Here is a 12,854-nt window from a genome sequence, read left to right on the forward strand (position 1 = left end):
AACAGTTTTTTATGCATGCATTTCATTCCAGTTAGATAAATCTGTCACCATATGAGTTATTTTTCAACTTATGCCAAGTATGTGCCCAAGTATAATTCTTTAAAAATCACCAGTATAAGATTTAACATCATAATTTTCCATATTTTTATTATAAAAGTAATTCCTAAGAAAATTCAAGCAATATAAAACTCCATAAAATAAAAAGGATAATATTTACATTTCTGTCACCACCTGTCCTTTCATCACTTCAACTATTTCCACTATGAGTCACTGTGATGAAAATTATTATTTATATCATTCCAGATCTTTTTCTACACACACACACACACACACACACACACACTTCAACATCTTTATTTTAGAATTATGGGTCTGCTTTCAGTTTTACTCTGTAACTCATCAAGTTGGCATAACAAATGTCATCCCTTCTTTTTATGACAAATCCATAATGCCCTTATTAAGGTACATTTACATAGTTAATGGTATTTTTCATTATTGTCAATAATATAGTAAGAAATATAATTTATATGTATGCATCATATGTAAATAATTGCTTAGGATACATTTCTAGACAAATTTGGATGGTTGGAAATATGCCCATTTATATTTTTGATAGGTATTATCAGGTCGATTTCCAAAAACTATGTAAATTCTGTCACAGTTTATTTTCCCTTAGTTTTACTCATTGTGTTTTGGAAAAACTATTCTTTTTTTTTTTTTTTTTAACAAAAAAGACAGTGTCATAAGCCTAATTTTTGTTAACATTTTAGTACAATGTTAACCAGGAGGTGATGCAAGGTTAAAATAGTTGCAAGCCATTATCTACCTAAATTGTTTTTGGTTAGATTGTTCACAACCATTTTTATCGGCAATTCACATAAATACCTAGAATTGTAGAAATAACATTAATTGCCAAATTAAATACCCTTAACAAACCATAGGCATTCTTTCCACTCTGCTCAGTATTTTGACTTGTCACAGGCATATTCACAATAACACCATTGATTTTTGAATCACAGATTATTGATTTTAATTTCACTACTGTGCTGCTTCTTTGGTGCAGTAACTTTCAGTCTTCCAGGTCAGCTCATTAAGTTATTTCTATCCTGCTGCTCTAGTCTCTACAGCTTTGCCCCTGCAGAAGTCCGTAACTCCTGCTTATTTGTGTTTATTTAACTTGATGGTTATTCCCTTTCAAAAGTCATTAGTAAAGATGCAATACGAGATCCTTTCACCTCATACAGAAGAGTTTAGTAGTGTCCTTGCCTGGTGCTAGCTCCGTGAAATGAGAGAGGCTGTAACTGATGATCTCTAACCTCCCTCCTTTCTGATTTTCCTTTTCCTCATTACTAACCTCTGGCTCTCAGCTATATTTTTCTCCACTTTCAAAAGCACTTTTATGCCCTGAGAGGTTTGTGTTTCCATGGAACTTTTCTTTAGAAAGCAGTTCAAAACACTTATCTGTCATCATTTTGGTTAATTCTCATAGCTCACTGTGATGTCTCCAGCTAGTGAGTTCTATAGTGAGAGTCCCATTTTACATTAAATCTTAAGAATAAAGAGGCCACGTATATTGTTAAAGACATCACAAGAAATAATCAGAAATAAACTTTTACTTTTGAACTCATTATTCAACAGATATTTATTAAGTGTCTCTTTCATCAGGGCTCAAATATGACAAAGTTATTTCCTTTACTTTTTCCCAAATAAAATACATGATGTTTTTGTAATCACATAAAGAGACATAGAGTAGTACTAGCACTGATTTATTATTATTCAAGAGTAGGGACATTTATTTGTGTATGTCTTTGCTTCTATTTCTATTTCTAATTTGTAATAAAATATGTGTAAATCTCACCATCTTCTTAATTGCTTACATTTTGCCAAAATTTTCCCAGCAAACTCTGGCAGGAATAAGATTTAAAAAATATGGTGGTATATGTATAAGTACAGCTGATTCACTTTGTTGTACAGCAAACACTGGCACAACAGTGTGAAGCAATTATATTCCAATAAAGAGTTTAAAAATGTATCAATAAAGTTACATGCTTGCTGCTGAATCTCTACCAATATTTAGTAAACTTAAGCAGATCTTTCAAAAACTTTAACACCTGAGAAATAGAAATTATAATTTCAAGTTGCATAATTTTAGGGTTTATAAAGTATCTTCATAGGTTTTATCTTAATAATCTCAACAGCTCATTAAAATGCATACAATTATTCACATTTTATAAATGCAGAAATTGGAATCAGAAAGTTTAAAATACTTTTAAAGAGTTAAAGGTGTCAATTTTTAAATGTAATAGCTGAAATTAAAATTCAAGTTTTCTTGCTCCAGATCAGTAATTTTTGCCTCTTAATACAAATAATATTTATTAAGGGTTTATAATATGCCAGGAACTAACTGATGTGTTTCATCTCATTTAACCATCACAAAACACTGAAGGGAATAACTTTTAATAGTGTTTCAAGCATATAGAAGAGGAATCATAAGCATGAACCCCATAGCTAGTTGAGGGTGCAGATGGGAAACAAACCCCTGTCTGATTGCGTAGTCAAAACCCATGACTATGGTATCCACATTCTGTCACTTTTTGACACTAATTGAACCAAAAGGGATTAAGCACTGAACGTATAGTTTATTCTTAAAAACCAGCATAGAGCAATTGCTTTTCCGTCCTCAAAAACTCTACTATATGTTACATCCTGGCTGAAGGCAGGGATGTGTCTTTAGTGACTGGCTCATCAAGGCATGACCTGCATTGCAGGAAAAACAGTTTCACCTAAAATCCTCTGAGCATATCGACACCTAAAGCCCCACCAAGCAGACCTATTGCATCATAATCTTTATTTGACTAAGAGCCCCAGGTGATTCTATGCATGTTATTAAAGTTTGGAAAGCACTGCCTTAGTGAATCAGCAACAGCCAAAAACAATTTTGAAAACTCCAGATATATTAAAGAATATTTCAAAGTTATTTTATTTTGATCATTTTTTGTGGCTGTTATTTATAAAGATAAAATGCTTTCCTTCATAATGTCTTTGAAATTGGTGGTGTCCCATAGTTTTATGAATAACAAAACTTGAGAAAACATCTTCTATATTTAGCTCTATTAGCCCTTTTTTACTTTAACCTTTTAGATTTTTTTCTTAAGTTTCACGCAGATCTAGTATATTGATGACAAGGTACATGATATATACCAGCATTATACTTCTGCAATAGAGACTACATGTTGGAAAAAGAGTGAGGGAAATGTTAGCTTAGAAAATTTGAAGCATAAATCAGAAGCTTGTCTCCTTGGGAACATTTAAAATAATATGCAAGAAAATCATTGAATCATAGTGCAGGCTTTTCTTTTATTTGAACACTAAATATAATAATACACTATTCTGTAGAGTGTCATGAATTTTTTACATTTCATTATATCCTTACTTACTCTGAATCTATCTGTAAAAATGATCAGAGCAAATTTTGTCTGTGTATATGTGATTTGTATTTGTTTAGAAAATAAAACAAGAAAGCATTACATAACATTTATATCTTCATAAAGATTGGACACCTAACGGAACAAAATTTTTAAGGAGAAAAAAATGCCAATAATATCAGCCCAATTGATCATAATGTATCTTCTTAATCCACTGTATTATCAAGGATATGTATCTAAGTGTAAAATGATTTACCTTTATTCATTATGTCTCTTAATTTATCTGTTTTGTATCATTTTGAAAGATTATAAAATGTGATGGAGTATATTACCTGTTAAAATAAGACTACATTTTTACCCTTAGGCAGCAAGTTGACAAATGGACATGAATTTTGCCTCTGAGTATTCCATAAGCTGGTATTGTCCTGACATTGCAAAGTGTTTACCACGAAAATCCTTTACATCCATCACCCAGGGCCAGCTTTTGCTAGATTCTAATTCCACTGACATTGAAATCTGAAGTTCTCTGTGAATCATTTATCATGCTTATTAAAATGTTCCATTGTGGATTAGAATAGCAATTCACTATTATTTCAGAGTGCTGCCCAAGGAGTATTCTGTGCAGCAATCTTAATGCTTTATTGAAATAGAACTTTGGTTTTAATAAACGATCTTTGCAAAGGTACCCTGCTTTCAATTATGAAAGGTGATGCTGGTTTTTTAAATCTGGCATCTGTGCCCAAGATTACATAAATCCCTTAGTTTAATATTGCATTTTTCTGTTCTAAATATTCCACTCTCAATATTTTAACATGCATATGTCAATTGGATTAATTAGACTATTGTATAAAGAATATCCTTCTAAATCCTCTTTTTGAAATGGGGCCAACTGATCAACATATAATGAATACTTCAAAATAACAAATATATTGCATATGAATGAAAAGAAAATACAGTTTTTTCATAAGAAATGAGGTATTTGTACAATAGATAGATTTCCAAATAGAACCTATTATTTTGTACAGCAAGCTTCTCCCTAACCAAGATGTGTTACTTTTTTTTCAAAAAACTTTAAATGTATAATAGCGCAATCCACTCTTAGCTCTTTTTCTTTCTTTTCTCTCTTTAATTTCTCTTTCTCTTTCTATGTTTCTCTTCCTCTCATTATCTAATTGCACATGACATTATCTCTTTGATGTCTTTCTAAGAAAAAGACAAATATAATTTTGTACAAGTTCTAATTCTCTGCTCCTACTTGAAACTTGTCACTGTAACTCTGAAGAAACAGTTTTTTATTTTTGAAAGAAAAAAGATTAACTTATAACTTTAAAATTTTAAATATCATAAAATTATAGCTGGTATAAATTAATGTCATGTTTTTTTCTTCTTTTCCATCATGTTTTATTATAGGATATTGGATATAGTTCCCTGGGCTATACAAGATTATGTTTTCTCGATAGTTGAAACATACTAGGATGTTAGGCATTCCCTCCTTAAACATAGTTCCTCCTTAGCCAATAAAGTGATGAAGCTCTAGTTAAATTATTTAGCTAAAGCTATACAGGAAATGAGAGAAAGATACAGAAATATAACTTTTAACTAAAAAATCATAAAGACTTCTCCCAATGCTAGGTTGTGGCTACTTCTTAATTTTTACAGGTCCTTTTAAATACCTGCTTATATTTGTTTATTTTCAACCAGGAAAATTAAATTGGAAGTTAAATATACATTTATATACATTTATATATTAAATAGAGAATTTCTTAAATTAAACTCTGACCCAGTAACTTTATAGCAATTTATCCTACTGAATCAAAGGAGATTGAAGTTTGAAGGGGACCTTATTTCTTTTGCTCTGCAATCTGATATTTTTTAAAATCTTGATGGAAAGTTTACAGGTGAATATGATCTCCATTTATAGTAATAAGCAAGAAACATGACATACAATTAGATTTCTTATGTTAGGAGAGAAGAATGTTAGAGAGTAAAACTTAAAAAGATAAAAAAAAGAGACTTTAATAGTGAATAGTGCGACATACGGATGGCCAAGAGGCACATGAAAAGCTGCTCAACATCACTAATTATTAGAGAAATGCAAATCAAAACTACAATGAGGTATCACCTCACACTGGTTAGAATGGTCATTATCAGAAAATCTACAAACAGTAATTACTGGAGAGGGTGTGGAGAAAAGGGAACAATCTTGCACTCTTGGTGGGAGTGTAAATTGATACAGCCACTATGGAGAACAGTATGGACGTTCCTTGCAAAACTAAAAACAGAGTTACCATATGACCCAGCAATCGCACTCTTGGGCATATACCCAGAGAACACCACAATTCAAAAAGACACATGCACTCCAATGTTCATTGCAGCACTATTTACAACAGCCAGGACTTGGAAACAACCTAAATGTCCATCAACAGATGAATGGATAAAAAAGATGTGGTACATATATACAATGGAATATTACTCAGCTGTAAAAAGCAATGAAACTGGGACATTTGTAGAGTCATGGATGCACCTAGAGACTGTCATACAGAGTGAAGTGAGTCAGAAAGAGAAAAACAGATATCGTATATTAACACATATATGCGGAATATAGAAAAATGGTACAAATCAACTGGTTTGCAAGGCAGAAATAGAGACACAGATGTAGAGAACAAACATATGGACACCAACTGGGGGAAGTGGGGAGGGTTGGGGGGGGAATGAACTGGGAGATTGGGATACCAAATTTTACACTCTAAATACATGCAGTTTATTGTATGTTAACTGTATCTCAACAAAAGTTGTTAAAAATAAAAAAAGAACATAGGTTAAACTCACACACAAAAAAGGAGTGAATAGTGCATATAGAGAGGTAAAACTGAGGGAGGCAAGTGGAAACAAGAAAAGTTGTGTTTGAATGAAAGTAATCCAGACTTCTAAAACCATTAAAGCACAACTGTGTCCCCATCTTTACCCTCTTTTGTTTTCAAAGTGGAGAGTCACTGGGTTTTGTTTCATAAAATTGCTCCATCTAGAAAAGGTGGGTCTAAGTCCCATAAACGTGGAAGAGAGAGGCACCTGTGTGTGCTGGGTGTCCTTTTCCACTCCAGAGTGAACACAAAGCAATGGATCTAGAAATTGCCCTAAGGACTTCATGTGTTCACCCAGGCTCCACAAGAGAATATCCAGAACTTCCACAGCAAAATTCAAAGAAAAAAAAAAAAAACAATCTAAAGAAAAGATAAGCATAAACAGCCCATAATGTAGTTTTTGTGCCATTTGACAATAATGGATTACAGTTTTCACTCCCAATTTCTGAATTTGGACTTCTGAGAGGCAGAAGAGCTTCCAAAGGTTTACACAATTCTGACACACATCCCATTCCCCAGATGTAAAAATGAAAATCATGAGACATTTGATATCCTATGTATGTAAAAACCTGATGGTAAATAACGGGTAATTACAAACAATTTATAAGAGAGAAGGTTGAATAGACAATCAGTTCAAAAACAGCAATTATAAAAGTAAACAGGATACTCTTTTCTGAACAGACTAGGTCTATCTAGAAGTTGTTTTTATTAGAAATTATTTTTCCTATAGTCACCATCGTTACAGGATGAATGAATTACCAACTTCACACCTCCAAACAAGGTGACTGTGCATATATTTCAATTTGTGCTATGTTAAAACTGTCAAGTTGAAACTATTCCCTTTCTAGCTACATATATTCAAGGTCCTCTGAGAGTATTTGAATGGTGATGACTCAAATTATAGCTAATTAAATACCTGAAAGAAAATGAAGGTTTAAATAAGAGAACCTGATAAGAGGAGGAAAATTGCCAAATTGAAGTAGAAGTTTGATATACGGATGTCTTTCATAGAACTTCCTATTACATAAGTAACAATTAAACTCAGTAACAATTTGTTTTTAAATAACTTTCCAGTAAAAAATACAGCTATAATTGCCTGACAGCCTTATTAAGAATGCAAGAATTGAGTCATATAGTGCTAACATATTTTTCCATCTCTGCTTCCAATAAACTGTCCATAGAAGTTTGGAGTTTCCCCTTTATGTTAAGTATCAGCCTGAAGTTGAAGAAAATGACTTGATTGTAAATATCAATTTGGCTGATTTTTATTAGAGATATTTTTATGCTTCTGTTTCACAATATGCATGTACATAAAGAAATTCATTTACTAGGCACCCAATTGCCTCTGTAAGAGAATAAAATAAATGAATTTGATTCCAATTCATCCAAATCATCTAAAGTATATGAAAAAAGGCCAGAAATGCAGTATTGGAATTACATTGCAATACAAAAATAGGCTTTTGAGAAAAATTCTAGAATTTTTGTCTATACTCCACCACATATTAAATATGATGGAAGATTTATTTCATGATTTTCAAGATTAATTGGTATGTTGTGAAGATTTATGGACATTAGCACACTGAAAACAACCAGATCTTTCTTTTATACTTCTACTTACTTGGAAAGCTTTCAAGAAATAAGTTCCAAAGAAATTGTAATTACTAACTGTTAAACTGGAAATTTTATAAAATCAGATTTTAAATAACGAGAAAAGCATGTAGCATACAGATATAGCAGTGTTCAGTAGAAAATTTATAGCCTGAAATTTCACGTTAACAAAAAATGAATTTTTTTTTTCACTCTTGGATTGAAAGGTTAAAAAAATAATATATTTTATCGGCATTCTCTTACCTGAAGGATGTTGAATTGGTACACTTCTACAAAGATTCAAATGTTTTAATTTGCTATTTCTCCTAAAATTCTCTTGTCAGGAAAATATTAGAGTTGAATTTCCTTACATTTTTCATGAAGCATTCTGTTAGAAATGACTCTTTAACATCCAACATATTTGTGTTTAAATTACATATGCTAAGAAATACCTTGTCCTGAAAGAAATTTATGAAAATAAATTAAAAAAAATTTTAAGTGGAATTTTTTTCATGTACCATTTTAGGATAAAAAATAGGCTGGGGGAAACTTACTGACAAAATGACAAACTCAAAACACTATAGGTTTTTCTTAAAACAGTGTAAATTAGTGTTCTATTTCTATCCATGTGAGTCAAATAAATTCCTTTGCTTTACCCTATCCAAAAGCAAGATAGATATACAGGAATAGTTAGAATTGGGGACAATTAACTGAGAAAACTCAGATTGGTGCCCATGTTCCACCACTTAAAAATGTTGAGTAATTTACCTAATTTCTCTGAACCTTAGTTGCCTCATAGGTTTGTTTAAGGATTAGCTAAAATAAGGCACAAAGTTCTAATTGTGCCCAGTGCATGGTAACTTTCTCAGGGTTTAAAGTATGAAAAATGTTTGGATTAGTTTATTTTTATGCTATTTATATCTTCTCAAAACTTTTTGTTCACTTGCTATGTGGCTGAGAGAGCTGAATTGGATTTTCCTTCTATTAATGTCTTTCTATGTTTCCTCATATTCCTATAAGTTTTAATTAAAAATTACTATGTTGTGTATTATGGTTTATGAATATTTTAACATTTCTCATTTTAAATTATATACTTTATCTTTAAGCATTGAACACCCTTGCCTTTTTTAAGGTATTTTACCCTAATTTTAATTTAGTTTTATTTAAAGATAGCAAATCCTAAATTCAGTCTGGTATGATTTGCTCATTTTGCAAATTTCCATCTCCCTGGGAAATTATACCTTTTAATATAACATATGAGCATGTTTTCTTTATAACCTATTTTTCCTTTTCTTTTTAGAGGTTGATTTATCCCAGTTATGCTCATTGCTGTCACAGATTATTTGGGTGACATTTGGTTAAATTAAAATTTAAATTAAATTAAAGTTAAATTTTTTGCTGTTTATTTTTCTTTCAAAATTTTATTATATATCCTATAGTGTTTTCTTTCCCCTCCAAGTATATCTCTTCTAGTGTTTTTTTAAGAACTTTAGGATTTGTATTTTTCTCTTACTTTTGTATCCGAATTTCAGTTTGGCTGAATGTAAAATCTTTTTATTACCCTTTCCTTCCCTATCTTCTTTCCTTCATTTTTCCTTCTTTTATTCTTTTGTTAAATTCCTTCTGTCATGTGTGTGCACGCCTGTGTATAGAGAGGTATTTTTGTAGGCTTTTCTCTGGTCTCTTTAACTAAATTTAATTCCAGATTAATTTGAATAAAGTGTGATTATTTGATCATTTTCTCTGTATAAGTGATTTGAAATTTTGCTTAGTTACTAGAAAATCTTTCTTTTCATACCTTTCATCAACACTACTTTTTTTGGAAATGTCTCATTGTTGACTGCTCTGTGTTCTTAGATTTGTAAGTATTACTTGTTATTTCATAACAAATTCATGAATTATATGTTTAAAAACTTTAGAATAAACCAAATAGGTATATGATAGATCTTTATCTCTATTCTACATCATGCATCTGTTTGATCAGATCTATATTTGAACTCTTTGGTCATTTCAACTTCTGCTTACTTATTCTGCATTGAGCAACTTGTATCTCACATTTTGTTTTTTATAATAGCACTGTTTTTTCTTTTATTTCTTGAGTTCTGTTGTTTATGTTTTATCTCTTCTATAAATTGTGTCTCTCCATGTGCTTTTATTGTACAAAGAGAATTGATTCATTGAGTTTTTTTTGTTCAATTTATGTTGGTATTTGGTCAAAACTTTTATTTTTGCTCAGTGATACCATTCCTTATTGATGACCATCATTTGCCAACATTTTGATTTTTCTTTTCTTGCCCTTCCTTTTTCCTACTCATCTCTTCATTTTTTTTTTTCTCCCTTGTTATATATGCACAGATTCCATATTGATTTTAGGTTAACTATTGCACTTTTTTGAATGAGATAAGTTCTGGCTGGACCAGCTCTTAGTAAAATGTTCATGTTGGGGAAAGGTCAGTAACACTTTATAAGATACTTAAAATTTGCCTTATGAAACAAAGTTGTTTCAGCGACTGATACATCTTAATCTTCACTTCTCCTGTCAACATAATAGACACTTTATGAACCTCACAGCCATTTTGAGTGAGATTTTCTTAGTAGTTGAGTATTGAAGTCACTCAGATGATTAAATTGAAAGAATGAGAATGGGGAAGGTTCCCATTCTTGTTGCAGCAGCATGTAGAACCAGTCTAAGATAAGATAGCAAATCTGTAAAGAATTAGGGATCTTGGAGTTAGCTTTGATGCTCAAAGTAAAGCTCTCTTTGCTTTGACATGAGTGGAATCCTATGTCTTATCCCTGATCCCTTTCCTTTTATTCTATCAAAGTCTTCCAGTAGCTAACTTGCCTAGAGTCAGTGCTCACTCTACACACATATATGTGTAGAGAAACAGACCTACCCAAGACAAGAGTATAGACAGACAAGCTAGGTCCACCAGAGCTTGTTATTACACACATGCCCATTTTAGTAACAAAAAGCATAACTCTAAAGACAAAAAAAAGAAAAAGAAAAACTATCAACAAATTCATGGATTTGACTGTGAACACCTGAAAAATTAAAAGAAAAAGATGAATCAGAAAATATATGCAATATGTATGATATATTTGTAAGAAAGTGCTTAATCACACTAGCAGAAAAAAAGATAAAGTATATATCAAAATAATTTACAAAAAATGAAATGTAAGTGCCCAATTCAGATATATGATTCTATGTTGGTGCTCAATTGTATGTGCATTTAAACAATTTGTGTAAAAAATGGGAATAAATTGTGCTTTTTAAAAAATTTTGTCCAATATTCAAGGGTACTGTATATAGTACATTCTTGATTGAAATAAACACAAGTAGTCAGTTTATCAATACATATCAATATTTTAAAATATTTATACTATTTATACATTCAACGTTTAGAATCTGAATAAGCAAAAACATCTGGCCTCTTTCAGGTAGGTTATTCAGGGACTGTCTCTCTGAAATTCAAATTATGTTCTTTCCCATTCAAAAAGCTAGTTGCTCTCAGAGGCTTTCAAAAAGTGGAAAATCCTTAGCAAATATTCTGGGTCTTTCGTAATGTACTATCAGTATTAGACATTATCATTCCACATACATTATTCATTTTTGATTTAACAGCTCATTTAGGCTTTAAAATAAGCTGGGCTTTTATCTTTCCTACCATGCTACCATTTAGTCCATAGTTACTCATTTTTTTCTCTTTGCCTAGAATCTTCTTTTTTAAACTCATTCCTGTCTTCCCTATCTGAAATCCTTTCTGGTCTACTAAGACAAAATTCCCACAGTCTTCACCGCCTAAGTTATTGGCTACTCCATGCTTTTAATATCTCAGGTTGAAAAATCCTTGAAAGTATTGTTGACTCTTCTCACAAAAAGTAAATCCAATGTATCAGCAAATCCTGTCATCTTGCTGTGAAAGTGGATTCTGAATCTGAACAGAGCTCACAGCCACCACTTCTGATAAATGCTCATCCAAGCTACCATCATCTCAACTATATTATGAAATATACCTCTTAATGAGTCTATTTACTCTCTTTGGTTTAGGTCCTTGGTGGCAGTAAGAATGAGTCTGTTAAAACACACATCAGGGCATGCTATTCTTTTACAACCTTCAATTGCATTTCTATTTCACCCAACAAAAAAAGGACCAATGATTGAATAAGGCTTAACAGTCCCAATATGAGCTGATGTTATTTACCTCTTTGACTTTCCCTCCCACTCCTCTTCTTCCTTTCTGTCTTACCTTTAGCAACACTGGGTTTCTTGCTCATTTGTACTCAGGCTGGCATAATTCCACTTTAGTGCCTTCAGGGCCTGTTTTGCTACTTCTTCCATATTTTAGTGTTACTGTGTACTTGTTTTTCACATCTACCTGAAACAAGTGGCAGGGACTGAATCATGTTTACCAAACCATCCCTCACAGAAGCCATGACTACCATGTGTAATTTCTAACTTTTCCATAAAATACTGGTTAAATAGATTTTAAGTGAACTTGGGTTCAAAGCAGTTAAATGTGGTCCCACATTAATTCTGAAGGTCCCACACAGAGTTAATACTAGAGAGAGAAAGGTGTCCTGATCTCTTGATGGCAAGTCAAGCAGCTGTCCTGTTCTTTAACCCCTTGTAGGAATTTATATTGAAACACTGAGTCAGATTTGCAGCACGGTTCTCATTAACTGACTTCTTTTCTTCATAGAGCAATGATCTCATTAAAAGAAAACTGACACTCATGGGGTTTCCATATGGACAAGTGGAAAAATGCAGATGTCATTTAGAAGAAAACTTCCTGTAAAACTTCCTGCACTCCCCTCTGAGTTGCTATCCTCAGGATTTGCTGCTGTCTTTAATAACCCTCTGTGTATGCGTATGTGTGTGTATGTGTTTCTGTAGGTGTATGCATGCATTCCAATGTATTCAAGAGAGAGGCATCTTTAAAATATCAATATTTCTTTCCTGAGAAAAACAATTGTAGGG

The sequence above is a fragment of the Hippopotamus amphibius genome, chromosome 3 (genome assembly GCF_030028045.1).
Source record: "Hippopotamus amphibius kiboko isolate mHipAmp2 chromosome 3, mHipAmp2.hap2, whole genome shotgun sequence".
Lineage (NCBI taxonomy): Eukaryota > Metazoa > Chordata > Mammalia > Artiodactyla > Hippopotamidae > Hippopotamus > Hippopotamus amphibius.